This window comes from Hordeum vulgare, chromosome 5H (assembly GCF_904849725.1).
Source record: "Hordeum vulgare subsp. vulgare chromosome 5H, MorexV3_pseudomolecules_assembly, whole genome shotgun sequence".
Classification (NCBI taxonomy): Eukaryota; Viridiplantae; Streptophyta; class Magnoliopsida; order Poales; family Poaceae; genus Hordeum; species Hordeum vulgare.
In genome coordinates, this window is record NC_058522.1 from 275,259,862 (window position 1) to 275,277,127 (window position 17,266).

The window sequence follows — 17,266 nt, forward strand, 5'->3', positions numbered from 1 at the left end:
TTGGTACTGTAGAAAACTTGAATTCCATCTATATTGATGATGGGATACTTTATTCTCACTTTTCCATGGCTAGTACCACCCGATACTAACCATAGTTTCATCAAAACAAGCAACCAACTCAATAGAAACAGAATCTGTCAAAAACAGACCAGTCTGTAGCAATCTGTATACTTCGTATACTTCTCATACCTCAAAAAATCTGAAACATTACGAAAGCCTGGGAAAAAAGCGTATCAATCATCATAAAAAAGAATCAACTCAAAATATATTTCTGAATAAAAATTAAAAATCATCTCGTGAGCGAAAAGTTTCTGTCTTTTTCCAGCAGGATCAAACAACCATTACCAAGACTAGTCATAAGGGCTTTGCTTGGCTCAAACACAAAAAGAAAAACAAAAAACACAATCACAACAGAATTATGAACTTGTGGAAGCAACAAAACAGAAATAAAAAGATAAATTCATTGGGTTGCCTCCCAACAAGCGCTATTATTTAACGCCCTTATCTAGGCATAGAAGTGATAGAATCACGTATCGTCGTCTTTGGTGCTCAAACCATAAGTGGCGTGATCACTAATCATCTTAAGGTTTTCATCTTTCTTGCTAGATGATTCACCACTACTTTTAGGGACAAAGACAAACTTGGTGATTTTATTGTGGGCAAAATTTGGAGTATTCTGCACAGCGGCAAAAGCGAAACCCAAGTTGGTTATAACATCCTCTAGTTTGCCAATTCTAGCGGAATCATGACCTAGTTTTTCGTTAACTGTGGGTTCCTTCTCCTTTAAACTTTCCAAAACCATTCCCACCTTGGATCCGTACTGACTGATTTGATTGTGGATTTTTTTATCCAAATTCTCAATGAGTTCAATCGTAGCAACTTTATTTTCAATGGCGTCCAGTCTACACATCACATGTTCCAGAGTTAAGGTAGTTCCATTAACCAAGATTGGGGGTGAGCCTACCAAATTTATCACAGCTCCGTAAGAATCAACGGTATGGCTACCCAAGAAATTTCCACCTACGATGGTGTCAAGAATATACCTATTCCAAGGAGAAACACCCACATAAAAACTGCGAAGCAAGACGGTAGGAATGATATCTTCAGTAGCCTTGTGCTTAACAGCTTCCTGAGTAGTCAATTTATCTGGCACATGAGGCAATTGCTCTCTTTGCGAGCCATTAGTTTCATCGAACCGCACATCTACAGTTCCAACAACCTTGTTGTAATAGGTGTTGAAGACTCTGTAGGTGTGCAAGTCCTTTCTGTAACCAAGCATAAAACCCTCATGTGCTTCAGGTGCAACCTTTGAGCTATGGCGAGGATCTCTAATCCAGCATCCTGCACCTAAGACTTTGAAATAACTTACATTGGGTTTCTTGTGAGTGAGGAGTTCGTATGAGGTTTTCTTGAGGAATTTGTGAAGATATACCATGTTGATGATGTGGCAAGCAGTCTTGATTGCTTCAGGCCAGAAACGACGAGGAGTCTTATATTCTTCAAGCCTAGCTCATGCCATTTCAACGACACTAATCTGTTGAGGAGTATAAGAAGCACACAACTCGTGAGTAAACTAAGTTCATCAAGATAATCATCAAGACCAGTATTTTTGAATTATGTCCATTATCACTCGTGAGTAAACTTTGATCTTGACGTCGAAGTTTGTGGAGGCCCTTGAGTAAAATCATTTGAATACTTCCTGCACTTCATTTTTGTAAGCAATGATGTGTACCCAAGTATAACGAGAATAGTCATCAACAATGACAGAGCCATATATAGATGTTGCATTGGTTAGAGTAGCATAATGAGTAGGTGCAAAGAGATCCATGTGAAGCAATTCAAACGGACGAGTAGTAGTCATGATCGTCTTCGAGGGGTGTTTGGATCTGGTCATTTTTCGAGACTCACAAGCACCGCAGAGATGGTCCTTGAGGAATTTGATTGATTCGATGCCAATGACATGCTTATTCTTTGCAAGTGTGTGCCAATTCCTAATGCCTGCATGACCAAGTCGTCGATGCCATAGCCAGCCTTCTAATGTTTTTGCTAGTAGACACGTGGTTGATTGAGGGCCTATAGAAAAGTCAGCAATGTACAAGTCTCCTCTCCTAAAGCCTTCGAAGACTTCGGAATTGTCAGATTCCATGATGATTAGACATGTATATTTTCCAAAGATGACAATCAGATCAAGATCACAAAGCATTGAGACTGACATGAGGTTAAACCCAAGGGATTCGACAAGCATGATTTTGTCCATGTGCCGATCCTTAGAGATAGCCACTTTACAAAGTCCCAATACCTTGCTTCTACCTTTATCAGCGTAAGTAATTTGCTTCAGTGGTGATGGAGTTAGTGGGATATTCATAAATAAGCTCTTATCACCAGTCATGTGATTTTTACATCCACTATCAAGAACCCACTCTGTGTTCTTGGGTTTGTCATCCTGGAGATGAATTAGTACAGCTTACTGCTATCCCACGGACAATAGTGCCAGAAATTGACACGTTGACAAAGGCTTGGCTTGCGTTGGTTTTTCCCTTGAAGAGGAAAGTGTGATGCAGCACAGGAGCAGTAAGTATTTCCCTCAGTTTGAGAACCAAGGTATCGATCCAGAAGGAGGTTCTCGTCAAGTCCAGAGTACCTGTACAAGCACAAACAAACTTGCACCCAACGCTTCAAAGGGGTTGTCAATCCCTTCAAGATTGTTTGCAAAGTGAGATCTGAAGGAGGAAAGTGCAACAAAGTAAAAATTGTAAGGCTGAAAATATGGTGTGGAGTAGACCCTGGGGGCCATAGTGTTCACTAGAGGCTTCTCTCAAAATAGCAAGTATTACGGTGGGTGAACAAATTACTGTCGAGCAATTGATAGAACCGCGCAAAGTCATGACGATATCTAAGGCAATGATCATACATATAGGCATCACGTGCGAGACAATAGACCTGTACTTTCTGCATCTACTACTATTACTCCACACATCGACCGCTATCCAGCATGCATCTAGTGTATTGAGTTCATGACGAACAGAGTAACGCTTTAAGCAAGATGACATGATGTAGAGGGATAATCTCAAACCAATGATGAAAACTCCATCTTTTTACCCTTGAAGGCAACAACATGATGCGTGCCTCGCTACGCCTTATGTCACTGGGTGAGGTCACCGCACGGTATGAACCCAAAACCAAGCACTTCTCCCATTGCAAGAATCATAGATCTAGTTGGCCAGACAAAACCCACAACTCGAAGAGAATTCCAAGGATATGAAATCATGCATAAGAGAGATCAGAAAAAACTCAAATAAGATTCATAGATAATCTGATCATAAATCCACAATTCATAGGATCTTGACAAACACACCGCAAAAGAACATTACATCATATAGATCTCCATGAAGATCGTGGAGAACTTTGTATTGAAGATCCAAGAGAGAGAAGAAGCCATCTAGTTACTAGCTATGGACCCGTAGGTCTATGGTAAACTACTCACGCATCATCGGAGAGGTCATGGTGTTGATGAAGAAGCCCTCCGTGTCCGAATCCCCCCTCCGGCAGGGTACCAGAACGTGCCCCAGATGGGATCTTAGAAGCTTGCGGCGGCGGAAAAGTACTTACGATGATCTTCTGATTTTTTTGGGATTTTTAGGGAATATATAGGCGCAACCCCTAGGTCAGGGGACGCTCAGTGGGCCCACAAGCCTGGATAGCATGGCCTCCCGCCTGGCCGCGGGGTGGGGGCTTGTGGGGCCCCTGGGACTCCCCTGCCTTGGCTCTCAAGCTCCCCGATCTTCTTCCATTCCAAAAAAAATCTTTTCGGGGATTTTCTTCCGTTTGGACTCCGTTTCAAAATCTCCTCTGAAAGGGGTCAAAAACGTGAAAATACAGGAACTGGCACTTGGCACTGAGTTAATAAGTTAGTCCCAAAAAATAAACATGCAAAACATCCAAAGTTTGACAAGATAATAGCATGAAACCATCAAAAATTATAGATACGTTGGAGACGTATCACTTACCACCTCATATGCTTCAAATTTGAAGAATATGATATCAAACTTCATCAAACTTGAATTTCATCACAAACAATAAATTTGAGGACTTGTGAAACGTTAGATCATTTCATCATGTTTTAGCTTTTGTCCAGTCAAGCAATTTCCTTAAGTCTCAAAAAAATTCTTCACGTGATGACTTTCATCTGGAGAACTCACCTGTAGGGTTGATTAATTCGATTTCATCACCGCCCACATCTGAAGGGGTGGCAAAGAGTTCATGATCCTGCGAGCACCATATGAGAATGGAGGCATTGAAGCTAATACACTTCTTTCCACAGTAGGGGGGTTGGAGTACTCAAGTGAATAGGCAGAAAAAATCTTTGAGGATTTATCAACATAATGATATGAGGAATAGTGCTCATATTCATGTCCCTTGTAGTTTCCCTACATATAAGAAGCATTAGTGCAAGTACGAGCATAATTTTGACCATTTGAAGAATTCGATACTCGTGAAGACTTTGGTCCACCTGACGAATTTGATCTGGGGTTCATGTTCTTCACTGGTGGTGTCATGAGGACATTCGCTTGAAGTTTTTCCAAGCAACCCTTCGGAACCCAGATTTTCCTCAAGGGAGGTCCATTCCTACACTTAGTTGGAACATATCGAGCAAATACTTCACGAGATGGATATTTGAACAGTTTATAGTTGGAGTCAAATGACTCATAAGAGGAATAGGACATTTCACATGCAAAGCCTGCTAGAGTGGATGGATCAATGGGAGGCCCTTTAGCAGCAACCCATGAGGTTTTGGGGTACTCCTCCGGTTTCATGTATGATCCATCAACATTCAGTTCCCTCTCGAAGGCAATGCCCTCTTTCCTCGGGTTCCTGTTCAGAATCTGCCTTTTGAGCACATCACAAAGGGTTGATGCCCTTTGATAATTTTGTATATGCCTGTCACATACAATTCCTTCAATCCTGCATTTTCGTCACTAGAATTTGTGGTTTTTCAAGTGAAGAATTTGATACCACATGAACAGTTGAAGAATTTGTAGCGATAGAAGCATTTGAGGTTTTAGGTGAAGAACTAGCAGTTTCACGTTCAATGCATTTCAAACACAGTGGAATGAATTCTTCGTGAGAGGTACTGATCTATTGAGGAAGCAATGAATCATTTTTCATTCAAAGATCATCATGGGACATTCTCAACTTCTCAAGATCAAGCTTTTTTTGAAGAAATTCATACGAAAGTTTCTCATGATCAGCCAAAAGTGTACATAACGATCTTGAAGACTATCTAATTTAGACTGAATAATTTGAATATCTTCGGTGAGAATTTGAATACGATTCATTTTATCATTCAATAGATCATCACTTTTTTCTAGCAGTTTCTGAAGCTTTTCAATAGCACTTTGTTGCTTAGTGGCAATGTTGACAAGTTTATAGTAACTGGGCTTTTGATAATCATGAGGTTAATAGTCACTAGAATCAGAGGAGGAAGTGTGCTTTGGTACCTTTGAACCTTTTGCCATGAAGCAATAGGTGGGAGAGAAGTCATCAGCATATTCATCAGTGTTGTTGTTGTTGTTATTTTCTTCAAGGTTGAAGATTGACTTACTCACGAATGTGGTAGCAAGTGCAAGACTAGCCACACCAGACTATGACTCCACTTCACAACCTTCCACTTCATGACATTCCTCAGATTCTTTTTCAGAATCCATTTCATTGCCAATGAATGCCCGAGCCTTTCTGAAATTGGTCTTCTTGTGCGATGAGGACTTTGGGGATAAGAACTTTGAAGATTTCTTGTTTTTCTTCGACTCATCAGAACTTTCATCCTTGTATTTCTTATTCTTTGATTCTTTGACCCAGCGAGGACAGTCAGCAATGTATGAACCGGATTTCTTGCATTTGTGGCAGGTTCTTTTCTTGTAGTCCTCAGATTCTGATTCTGAATTCCTCACATCTTTTCTTGAAGATTTTCCGGACTGGCCACGCTTTGTGAGCTTCAGGAATTACCTCACGAGCACAACAAGTCCCTGCCCAAGTTCTTCTAGATCACCAAGACTGCAATCAGATTCTTCTTCTTAAGATGAGGAAACATCCTTTGCCTTCAGCGCACGAGGTCTTGAATAGCTTGGTCCATATATATCTATCTTTTCTTCTTGTTGGAATTCATGTGTATTGAGTCTCTCAAGTATATCAGCAGGATCAAGCATCTTGTAGTCTCTTCGTTCTTGGATCATCAAAACAAGTGTGTCAAATGATGGATCAAGTGATCGTAGCAGTTTCTTCACAACTTCATGGTCAGTGGTGTCTCTGGCTCCCAGATCTTGCAATTCATTTGAGATGTCAGTGAGGCGATTAAAGGTGTCTTGGCATTTTTCATTATCAAGCCTCTTGAAACGGTTGAAGATATTGTGAAGAACATCAACACGAGAGTCACGTTGTGTTGAGATACCTTCGTTGACTTTGGAAAACCAGTCCCAGATAAGCTTAGCTGTGCCCAAAGCACTAACTCTACCATACTGACCTTCGCTCTGGTGGCCACAAATGATATTATTCGCTTGGGAGTCGAGTTGCTTGAACTTATTCACATCAGCGGCAGAGATAGTAGCAGTGATGGAGGGAATGCCATTTTCCACAATATACCAGAGATTGTTGTCAATTCCTTCAAGATGCATTTGCATCTTGGTCTTCGAGTAGGGGTAGTCCTTTCATTCGAAGGTAGGACATACTGCAGTAACATTGATCATACCTGCGGCCGACATAACTAAAACTCCAGGTGGTTAAACCAAAATCACACAGAACAAGGGAGTACCTTGCTCTGATACCAATTGAAAGTGCGTTATATCAACTAGAGGGGGTGAATAGGCGATTTTTACAATTTCATCATTGAGGAAAATCCTAGTGAGGAAAATCCTCAGTTATGAACTAAGTGCGGCGGAGATAGTACTAAGTTAGAAGTGTGAAGACGTCTACAGCAAAGTACACAACATGATTTAAAAGAATCGGTTTACATAGGTCAAGAGTTCAGGATAAGAAGGTGAAGAATAACTCACGTGAAGAATTTGAGGTGAGGAATTAAGAGAAAGTCTTTAGTCAGATTCTTCAAATAATACAAATGAAAGTCTTCAACATGCAATTGAAGAAATGAAAGGAGTTGAGGTAATACAACCAGTAGCTCGATGAAGACAGTTGTTGATGACCTAGTTCCAACTGTTGTAACAGTTGTACATCTAGTTTGGACGGCTTGGTATTGAAACCAAAGGACGCACAATCCCGGGACACACAGTCCCTATCGTATTCTCCTTGAGCTAAGGACACATAGTCCTCGTCCAACACTCATGGTAATTCTTTAGGGCAGACTTCCAAACCCTCACAAACTCGATCACCCGACGATCCACAATTGACTGTTGGGTGCTCTAGACCATGAAGCCTAGCCTTCTGGAGGATGCTCAATACTCAAAGGTAACAACCGTCGGTTCCACACAAGAATAACTTCTTTAGTGATGCTCAATCACTTGGGTTTTGGTTTGGGTTTGGGTGTTTGGGGTATTTCCTCACTTGATGATTTTCGCTCAAAGTCTTTGAGGAATTTGGGTTGCTCTAAATGACTAGTGTCAGTTTCTCTCGGAGGAGCCAACCAGCTAGTGGTTGTGGGGGTGGCTATTTATAGCCTGGGAGCATCCCGATATGATTTGACATAAATGCCCTTAATGATATGATTTGACATAAATGCCCTTAATGATATGCAACGGTCGGAACTTTCCACTGTGAAAGTCCTCATGTCTCTCTTGTTCCTCATTTTGAAGATTTGGTAGGTGTATGTTTGGGTTGAGCATCATGAGGAAATTCGTTCCATAGTTTTACCTCAACCCCCTTTAATAGTACGGTGTTCCTATGACTCAGGGATAAAGAAAATGAATCAAAAAGAGTAAATCTTCAAGCTTCAAAGTCTTCAGAGTATTTTCTTCGGGACTCACTGAATTCCTCATCTTCAATATCTTCATGAGGAATATCAATTTCTTCGCAATTTCTTTGCGATCAAAGTCTTCAAGGAATGACCAAAGTCTTCACATGAAGACATACATTTTTAGGAGTCGATATTCATCGAATAACTCAAACTTCTCTGTGACTTATAGAGTTTGTGTACACTTACAAACATATCAGTCTCTTAACCTATAAGTCATCAAACTACCAAAATCACCACGGGGCACTAGATGCACTTACAACTATGAAAACAACAAAGTCCTCAAACAACTCCAACTATTCTTGCAATGTCCTCAAGTGAAGCAAAGTCTTCACTTCCTCTGCAACCACACTCTAGTTAGCATCCAACAGGGACCTCAATTCACACAAAACCATCTTCCTGTGGCACCGCACACAAATCCTCAAGTGGCATACTGAAGACAAAGATGACTGTTGGGCAAGGAACAAGGCCTAGTCCAAACAGAGTTGTCCTTAGTGTCCCCTCTGCCTCAGAGGAAGATGATTAATATGATGATGAAACACTTCAATCCATCATGAGAAACAAACAAGACAGAGTCGCTCGGGCTAACGGTACCACCATTCCTCTCGAAATAGATCCAAAGGCGGTACTGGACTTCATAGATCTTTGGTACAAAGATCCCAGGATACCCATTGATGATTTGAAACTTCCACCTGGACCCAGTCATATGGTGGCCACATTCATCAATGAAGAAAAATGGAAGGCCCAATAAGCCAAACAAGATCAAAAGCAAAGGTTCAAAAGGAGAAGTATTTGCTACAAAATCTTATGACCTTAACGGCAGACCAGCTTGTCTGCACTCAAGCTGAGATCAAAACCCTCAGTGAGAATTCACAAGCTATCATTCTAAAAGAAAAGGACTCAAGGTTAGATTTGTCAAGGCTGCTACTGAAGCCATAGCAGAGTACAACAATAGGGTTGCAGCCCCAACGCAACCATCAATTCGTCAGGCCATCTCCACTATCCAACTAGCTAAGGAAAATGATGAAGAACCTGTTCCTGATGAACCTGCAGCTGATGAACATGCTCCTGATGAACTTGATAGGCCTGCAAATGAATATGGAATGTGTGATGAAAATGCTCCTTCACCAAAGTCTTCAGCAGTGAAGAAAATCACACTTCCTTCTACATCAGAAGTGAAGAAAACAAAAGAAGCTAAAAAATTGATGCAACTCCTCTCAGTGTTGCACCTTCCTATATGATTGTACCCTTTGGTGAGGAGGATGTCATTCAGGAAACGGATGAGGAAATGGAAGAAAATCACTAGGCTGCTTCCACACCCATCGATGAGGAAATTGAAGCTGATCAAATTCCTCAAGCTTCAACTCCTCCTCCTCCTCAGAACCCTGAGATGACTACTGAAGAAAAGGAGGATGATGTGGACATTGGCTGCAACACACGTGTGATACATAATGACTTTTGGGAAAAGACCCATCCAAATTCGCCAATGGTCCCTTTAATTCCTCAAGTATGTGAGTCCCCTGCAGCCACTGAAGTTTTCAGTGGATGTGAAGAAAAAGCTCTCCTGTGCTATCTGCTCCAGAACCAGAATAAGCTGCATCAGCTGATGAAAATGCAAATATTGAAGAAACTGATGTGCGAGCAACTGATACATTGGCTCAGCATATTCTTTAGACTAGAGAACATGTTCCTGAAGACATTGCTCCGGCACAAAATGAAGAATCTACTAGTGGACCACATGTTGCAAATCCTCAGACAACAGTTGTGGTTGATGGAATTCCTCAGACTGGTAATACCCAAGACCTGGAAGCCACTTCAAACCAAATCTTCAACCGAAGGGTATTCATCCCTACAAAGTAAAAATGCCAAATTTTGACAGGGCTCAATTCTTTGATGAACATCACTAGTTCACTAGCCCCAGTCCATATCAATCTCCTCGGTTCAAGCGCAACAGATTTTGGACGCCAGATCAACTATTACAGTGTTGTGCTCTTCGACAAGGAAAATGTCTTTCCTTACATGCACACTCCTCATGCATATATGGAGAAATGTCCTTCCTATGTACAAGTTCTTATAGTTCTTCACGATTCTGGACTACTGTCTTTTTTCTATGACATCTGTGACTGGAATGAAGAAATCATTCTTCCGTTCTATGCTACACTGGACCTTTCAGGAGATGACAAATATGTCAACACTTGGGTTCTGGACTGGGTGACACAAGATGCACACTCGAAAGCCCGTGCAACTGAATTACTTTGGGCTCTTCCTGTGCCAATTCCCTCGGAAGGAGCCAGGTGCGTCTATGAGGAACGTAAACTGGAAAATCATCTCATGCAAGTCCTGATGAAACCTTTGTCACCTGGTCAGCAACCAATGACCACATTGCTCGCAAAGGAATTGATCTATGTGCTAAGGACAGTCTACTACATCTTGGCCAAAACCTTATGTCCAATCAAGGGCCATGACTCAAATGATGAAGAAATTCTGGGCATCATGAAGAATCTGCTCTTTGACATCATACATGGAATACACATAAACCTTCATGATTTCTTCCCGAGGAATTTGTCTCACTCTGCTCTCTCACCATTTGATTTGAAGCCTTACACTCCATGGATCATGAGATTCATCACAAAGAGGTCTGGAATTGCTTAAAAGGCTGATATTCTGAATCATCAGACTTACCTGCCTCCAAAAAGTCATCAAGAGCTCCATTGATGACATCGACGACAAAGGAAAATATATGATTGATGAAGACACTCGGCCCCTTGATGGCCAATTTTGCAAAGCAACATCATACTCCACCAATGACGACACTGCATCACAAGAACCACCAAACTCAACTGCACCCCGTGTGATTACTGATCGAGAGCTCCTGCTTAGTCTTCATCAGAAGGTTGATCGCAACCAGAAATGGTTCAAGCGTTAGGTTGGTGAAATTGTGAAAGACCTCAACACAACTAGTAATGCAGTGAAGAAAAATCACTATTATCTTCATGAAATCTTTTATCGCACATGGTCCATTCTGTCTCAACTCAAGACCTATGAAGAACTCACTGAAACGGAGTTCCAACAAGACTTTGACTGGTCTTGGCCTCCAAAGAAGTTCAAGAAGCTTCATGTTCCTCAACTCGTGGCCAGCTAATTTTCTTCAGTGCGCACCACCAATGAAGCTCAAGACCTTGACGACACTACTACAATAGCGGACCTCAACGCTCCTCCTCCAACATAGAAGTGAATTTCTTCAAGGTCATTAGTCCTCAGTTTTTCCCCTTTTCGTCACTTGATGACAAAGGGGGAGAAATCTGAGTTAGTCTTCAAGCGGGTCTACTTCATGGATTATAAACTTTATTAAGTTACAAACTCTCGTTCTTCTGAAGTTTTTGTTGTAATGAGTTGTAACTTAAGCCTGGTGGTCGTGTGACACTTTTGAATGTTTTTTCCTTGCATGCTTATTCCTTAAGTTGATTAAATGCATGCATGCTTAAATTCGTCAAACACCATTTTTGTCATGCATTTGAAATTCCTCATACTATTTGTTAAATGCATGCATGAATTACAAGATATAGGGGGAGATCTCCATGATATAAATCATCAATGTGCATTTGTAGTCCAAAGCAAATTCCTCAAACATGCACATCTTTAGGGGGAGTTTCTCTATATCTTGCATTCAAATTCCTCAAACTCTGTACTTACACTTCATTTTTTTATTCCCGTTGAAAACTTAACCTATTTGTCATCAACCACCAAAAAGGGGGATATTGTAAGTGCGTCTAGTGTCCCTTAGAGGTTTTGGTGGATTGAAGACTTATATTTTAAGAGACTTATATGTTTGTGAGTGTACACATGATCAATAAGTCGCTGAGGAGTTTGAGTTATTCAAAGAATATCGACCCTTAAAATGTATATCTTCGGGTGAAGACTTTGGTTATTCCTTGAAGACTCTGATAGCGAAGAAATTGATATTCCTCATGAAGACATTGAAGATGAGGAATTCGTTGTATCCCGAAGAAAATGCTTTGAAGACTTTGAAGCTTGAAGATTTACTCTTTCTGTTTCATTTTCTTCTTTCTGAGTCATAGGGACACTGTACTATTAAAGGGGGTCGAGTTAATACTAAGGAAAGATTTCCTCATGATTCTCAACTCAAACCTACACATACCAAATCCTTCAAGTGGGGAACATGAGAGACATGAGGACTTTCACAGTTGAAAGTTTCGACCGTTGCCGCACCACACGCCACATGTCCCCAATTCTATCCACACAACGGTCATATCATTGGGGGCAATAATGTCATATCATGTTGAGATGATCCCGGGCTATAAATAGCCGCCCCCACAACCACTAGTTGGTTGGCTGCTCCGAGAGAAACTGACACTTGTCATTTAGAGCAACCCAATCCTCGAGGGCTTTGAGCGAAAATCATCAAGTGAGGAAAAAACCCAAACACGCAAACCAAAACCAAAAACCCAAAGTGATTGAGCATCACTGAAGAGATTGTTCCTGTGTGGAACCGATGCTTGTTACCTTTGAGGACCGTGCATCCTCCAGACGATTAGCCGTCATGGTTTAGAGCATCTAGTAGACAATTGTGGATTGCCAGGTGACTGAGTTTGTGAGGGTTTGGAAGTCTGCCCTGAGGACTTACCACAAGTGTTGGGCGAGGACAGTGTGTCCTTAGCTCAAGGAGACTATGATAGGGACATTGTGTCCCGGGACTGTGTGTGCTTTGGTTTGAATACCAAGCCGATCCAAACCAGACGTACAGCTGTCGCATCAGTTGGAACTGGGTCATCAAACCATTGTCTTCATCGAGCTACGTGTTCTATTTGTTCAACTCTTTTATTTCCTCAATTGCATGTTGCTGACTTTGATTTGTACTTTTTGAAGAATTTGACTGCAGACTTTCTGAATTCCTCACATCAAATTCTTGACCTGAGTTATTCATCACGTGCTTATCGTGTGACCGAATACCTCAACTTATTCTGAGGACTTAGTCATGGTCATTTTTGCACATCTGTTTAGGTACTATCTCTATCGCACTCAGTTCATGACTGAGGACTTTCCTCACTAGAAATTTCCTCAGTGATGAATTGGTAAAAATCGCCTATTCACCCTCCTCTAGTCGATAGAATGCACTTTCAGTAATATCCCCGACACTACTCGTTACTTGTTACAATTATCTTGCTATCAAACTACTTGGTACCGCTGTTTTAGTGCTTGCAGAAATTACCTTGCTGAAAATTACTTGTAATTCACTTCTACTCCTTGTTGGGTTTGACATTCTTACTTATCGAAACAACTACTATTGATCCCCTATACTTGTGGGTCATCAAGGCCCAGTTGTTGCTGAACTTCCCGCCCGCGCTGGAGAAGATGGAAGAATGGAGGGCCACCATCTAGACCTCTTGAGCTTCGCTAACCGCGACAAGCCAGATGAGGGGCCCCCTTGCAAATGCGACATGCGGTGCGAGCGAGGCTCGATGCAAGACGCAACGCTGGCGGGGCACCTATGGTGTAATCGTCTCCACAACATCAGCGGCAATCATCTTGTCGAACCGAGGCGCAAGATGGGGTGTATTTTACATCCTTGGATCCATGCCAAGTCCAAACAGCAGAATTAGAAGCCTACTAGGGGTCACCACAAGAAAATTGATGATGAGGATAGTGATGACGAGGATGAAGAAGGATTTGAGGGCTAGAACTTCCAGAAGGCAATGGATGCCATGTGCATTGACAGCGACATCTTTGCACTCCTCTTGATGGCAGCTCAAGTAGTGGGCACGCGAGATCAATGTAGTAGAACCGGAAGTGGAGGCACAAAAAACCCACAAGTGGTCCAACACGCCCATTATCTATGACACTGGAGACCACCCTAACTGCACTACTACCGTCGGGTCATTGTCGCTGCTGGTTTCACCAACAATCCGCAACCTCCATGTTATAAAGATGCTGGTTGACGGTGGGGCCAGACTGAACTTCATCTCCCCCGATGTGAACAAGCGGCTACAGATCCGTGACACAGATCTAAAGCCTATGGGAACATTCCACGGGATCAACCCCGGAAGAAGCCAACCCTGTCGATGATGTTTGGCAGCGAGCTCAACTTCAGGACAAAGAAGGTTACCTTCAATGTTGCCAAGATACCCCTGCCATACAACGGAATCAAACCTCACAAGAAGAGACAGCCACCGTTACGCACACATTTGGTGTATTTTAATTGATTTAACTTCAGTTTGCTGTAAACGGGTGTTAAACAAATTTCCAAACTGCCTCATAATCGCGGGCACGGCTCCCAGAAAGGTTTAACCTTGTAAGGATGCTCCAACTCATCCATAAAAAACTAGCCACAAGCCGCATGGAAAACATCAACCTCGAGATAACCCAAGGTATCCTCGGAGTCCCGGTACACAAGACATTCGAGAAAGGTAAAAAACAAATCTAGCAAGGCCTCCCGACACATTGACGATCCTGATAGGAGTCGCGTAGCTCGTCCTAAAGACACGGCGGATAAGTGACACGTACGATGGACTGATAGAAATCTCCCGAGATTCCCCGCTGTGGCCCCGCACAATGCTCTGTTTTGGAGCAGCACCATCTCTTGGGGATGTTGCCTGTGGGTAACCCGCCCTTAATGGGACGGGTCACCAAAGGGGCGACTCACCTTTGGCCATGTGTCTAGTGGCCCAGGAGTTGTGGGGCGGTTCGAGAATATCGTGCGGATGATGGAACGTCAAGGAAGCTCTTGGTCGTGGGGAGCACGGCGACTTAGAGATAAGGAAAACTACCAAGTGTAGGATAGCAGGACTTTGTAAACCCTAGGGCCTCGACCTGTATATAAAGGCGAGTCCCAGGGAAAGGCCAGGCGAGTTAGGGAGAATCAGGAGCTAGGTCAGGTGAGTTACGCCCTCCTTGTAATCGAAACCATCATCAATCTGCACAAAGCAGGACGTAGGCTTTTACCTCCTCACGAGGGGCCGAACCTGGCTAAATCTGAGTCTCGCTTTCGCTTACCCCCTTTGAGTCGCCACCAAGGTGCGATGGCTCCATCTTTAAGTCTTTTCATGAGGACATCTGTCGTGACAAAACCATGACAGTTGGCGCCCACCATGGGGCTAGCGCACGATGGAGTTGAGTTCTCGAAGGGAGCCCTATCAGGGTTAGAAAGCTACGCTGTCGGCATCATGACCAAGAGTTGCCATGGGAAGTACTACATCGACAACTCACTATGGGAATCGGAGGCCGATTCCGTCGAATCTAGCTACCGAGTAACATTCGCAAGATCAACATATTCATTGGCATGATCGGGACACCTGTTCCTGAGCCGGACACCTCCATCGACATCGTCGGCTTTACACAGAGAGGCGACTCGCAAGACGAAGAGGCGGGCCAGGGCGTCACCCCCGTCAATTCCGATGGCGAGTCATCCATGGGCGAGACGGCGTCGATCTGCCCCCTTGAGGAAGGGCAGCTCGGGGGGCTACCACTGGTGATGGATCCCGAAGTCCTCGAGAGATCTCGCCGGCAAATCGCCATCTACATGGTGGGATCAGTACAGCCTCCTCAAAACCCGACTGGCAACAACGAGACCGGAGGAACGTCCAAACCTCCGGCGCAAACCATGACGGAACTGGCAACGGAGATAGCCAACCTTATGGCAACCCCGATCATGTCTGAGAATCAGGAGTCAGTCAATGCTGAGCTGGCCAAGCTGCGGGAGGCAATGGCCAAAGCACAGCGCGACATGGAAGCAGAAGCCGCCAGGATCGAGACACAGCGAGCTGCGGTCGCCGCAGAGACCGATCGGCTGAACACCGATGGCTGGCGGCTTGGGATACAGCAACGTGCGTCCAACGCCGTCCACCAAATAAGACACGGCGGGCGCGTCCCGGCCGACTTACACCCAACTCGCCTCTTTGACACCCCACGCACCCCTGGGGCGGGTCCTGATCGGCCTCTACAAGCCGCCCCGAGGGGAGGAACAATTCCACCACCCAATCCGCCGCCGCATCAGCCCATGGACGCTCATGCGACTCGATTCCAGACCCCACGGGGTCACTTCTCAAACAACGTCGACAACGTGCTCGCCTCAACCCGCCACGTGGAGTCTCTTCCGATTTACGGAAACACCCCGGCCGGGATAGAAGCTAGAAACGCCATCGAGATGCTGAAAACGGCCATGGTCCAGCACGCGCAGTATTCCCATAGCCTTGATCGGCTCCACTCTACGCCTCAGGCAAGTCATGCTACTAGTAGTCCCCGGCAACAACACTAGAAGAATGTTGTTGACGTGTTCCTGACTTGATGCCTCCGCGGCAACAGAGCCAGAACTGCTCCCAGTTGCTCAACAATTAGCAATTGTCTTGCAATGGACCACCAGCGTGTGGGATCGCGGCAGTTTTCGAGGGTAGAGTATTCAACCCAAATTTGTTGGTTCGCCCGTCAGGAAGTGAAAAGATACTCTCAAGTATTAGCAGCTGAATGCGTCGGATTCAACCGCACCTGAAAGATTAGTATCTGCAAGCAAAGTATCAACAACGAAGTAGTATGATAACAACGGTGTCAGAAACGATCTGTTGACAAGTCATACTATTCCTAACTTTCGTTTCAATGGCACCAGAAGTCGCCTGTGGACGAGAAATATTCTTTCCCGTCAACGTCGTGCGAAAAAGTATTGTAGAAGGTAGAAGTAGTGTAACGAGTAACAGCAATGGCAAGGAACAACAGTAGTGACAGCAGTAGCAAGTAGCAAAAGTAGCTAGTAACAGCAGCAGAGCAAAGCAAGTAACAGCAGCACAGCAAAACAAGTAACAGCAGCAGTGGGACAAACTCATAGCCAATGGGTCGGTGATTCGTTTGGATGACATTCATCATGCAACAGTTATAACATGGAGAGATATGTGGCTAGCTCCCGTTCGTCATTGTGATGTAGGCATGCATTATGTGTGTAGTCATACGTGCTTAGGGAAAAAACTTGCATGACATCTATTGTCCATCCCTCCCGTGGCAGCAGGGTCCAAAAGGATACTATGGGATATTAAGTTTCTCCTTTTAATAAAGAATCGGAACAACGCATTAGCACTTGGTGAACACATGAACTCCTCAAACTATGGTCATCACAGGGAGTGGTTCCGGTTATTGTCACTCCGGGGTCGCCGGGTCATAACACATAGTAGGTAACTACAACTTGCAAGATTGGATCTAAAACACACATATATTGGTGACAACATAATAATTTCAGATCTGAAATCATGGCACTCGGGCCCTAGTGACAAGCATTAAGCATGGCAAAGTAGTAGCAATATCAATCTC